Below are 2,542 nucleotides of genomic sequence, written 5' to 3' on the forward strand. Positions count from 1 at the left end.
TCAAGAATTCAGAAGGCAGGATGGTTAGTTTTAATTCCATGCTGATTAGCATCTGTGGGAAAGACTCAAAGTCTGAGGGTGACATGACAGCTATAAGCAGAAATTATCTGAGCTGTTGTGCTGGAGAAGAGTTTTGAATATACTATTTGTCCTAGAGAGGGTGAAGCCAGGCTGCTCTTTGGAGGCGAGGATTCTGAGGCTTTATCTGACATATTTTGGGCATGTTGTAAGGAGGGACCTGTTATTGGAGGGAAGGGTGGGGAGACGGAGAAAGAGGGAGACCATCGATGAGATACAATGATACAGTGACTGGGGTAATGACAGTAAGTGTGTTAGAAACAGTAAAGTTGGCACAGGATACAGCAAGTTTTAGGGCTGTTGTACAGAGGGTCATTATGAGTAACAAGAGACTCAGCGGCACATAGCAACAACAACGTCTGGCAGTTGATGTTGTCGGCCAGGTGACACATTACTAAGAATATCTACATGTGGCCTCTCCATATGGTTGCGTGAGTATTTCAAAGACTATCAAATAGATGTTGTATCACCTTTCTCTATCCTCTGTCATCACAAACTCCAGTCCAAAACTCCAGGAGATGAACATAAATCCTCATTTTCTAATGGAAAGAGTATCAAAGTTACATTGTAAGGAAGATCTATAGATGAGAAATATTGTTACCAGCTGTCATTAAAAAACACAATCTGCCTGACCACTTTGTTTTCAATTATAACCAACTTTATTTTAAATTACAACCAGTCTCTGACTCCTGCCTCTCCCACCTTAAAATGTTATGCTTCCATTCCTTGACTTTCACATTGCATTTGTGTTACTATCTTTTTGCTGCTGTAACAAATAAGTGCAAACTAAGTGGTTTAAAGCAGTATAGAATTATCATCTCAGAGTTCTGGAAGCCAGAAATACAAAATGGGGTTTTGCTACTGTTAGGTGCTGTCAAGTTCACTACCACAAATAGAATCCCTATGGATGGATATTACTAGGCTAAAATTAATTGTTAGCATGGCTATATTCTTTCTGGAGGTTCTAGGTAAGAAATGTTTCCAGCCTTTCCCAGCTTCTCATCCATTGGATCATGACTTCATCTCTCTCAAAAATGTATGTATATTCACAAAAATGTATGTATATTCACAAGCTCTTTCTCGTCTCTGCTGATACCGACCTTCATGCTTCCCTCGTATAAGAACCTTATGATTACATTGGATCCACTCTGATACAATAATCCAGATTAATCTTCCCATCTAAAAATTATTCATTTTATCACTGTGCAATATTCCTTTTGTCATGTAAACAACATATTCAAAGGTTAAGGGTTAGGGCATGAACACCTTTGGGCTTATTATTTAACCTGCCACTGCACTTATCACCTTTTAACACACTGTGTATTTTATATATATTTTTTTTCTCCTCTAGTAGAATATAGTCTCCATCAGACTTTTTTCCATTTTGTTTTCTGCTGTATCCCATGAGCTTGAAGGAATAACAGATACACATCAGACACTCAATATCTATTCCTTGAATGAGCAAGTTTCTTGTTGAATGAATTATCCCAAAATAATGATTAGATTGCCATGAATTGGAATCAATTTAACAGCATAAACAGCAAGTCTGTGGACATTATCTGCATATCATGTAGCAGATATTGTGCCTAAACTGAAATATTGATCATTTATTTTTCCTGAGAGTTATCAACATCCTCTTCTCCTAAATAAAAGTTTTTGTGTCATTTTTCAGGGTAGAACTATAAAGTTTTAGGGTTTTTTTATATTATGCAAAAAAAAGGTTACTGTCTCCATTATAACAAGTATATAATCAGAGCCTCTGTTATCTCTCTCCTCATCACTGTTGTCCTATAGAAAGAGATAAGTCATGGGGAGGAAAAAAGAATCATAGTCTAGGTCTTAATTACATACACAGGGCCTCGTTGTTGTTAGGTGCTGTGAAGTTGAGTCCGACTCATAGTGACCCTATGAACAACAGATCCGAGCCCTGTCTTGTCCCGTGCCGCTGTCATCATCTCGGATGAACTCGATCACATTACAGTAGTCGTTGGGTCAGTCCATCTGGTGGAGGGTCTTCATCTCTTTTTGCTGACCTTTCACCTTTCCAAGCATGATGCCCTTCTCCAAGGAAGAGCCCCTCCTAACAAGGTGCCCAAGCTATATGAGGCAAAACTTTATCATTTTTCCTCCAAGGAGCTCTGGATACACTTTCTCCAAGCCATATCTGTTTGTTCTTTTGGCAGCTCTTGGGGCACTACTATTTAGTTCTCTCTTCATGGAGAAGCTTCACTGGGCCAAAGTGTGTTGGGAATGATACGGATGAGGCAGGATAGCACAGGGGTCAGATACATAGGACAGGGGTCAGATATGTTGTTCATAGGGTCACTATGAGGTGGACTCTACTCAACGGCACCTAACAACAACTACCATGCTCAGAGTTCTGTTTCTTGAACAGTAATGACCTTTCTCCAGTCAGTACACAAATAGAAACATGGTTCTTATTTCAAATGTTAATTTCCTGATT

Source organism: Elephantulus edwardii, unplaced genomic scaffold, assembly GCF_000299155.1.
Source record: "Elephantulus edwardii isolate Elephantulus edwardi_28Jun2011 unplaced genomic scaffold, EleEdw1.0 scaffold00075, whole genome shotgun sequence".
NCBI lineage: Eukaryota > Metazoa > Chordata > Mammalia > Macroscelidea > Macroscelididae > Elephantulus > Elephantulus edwardii.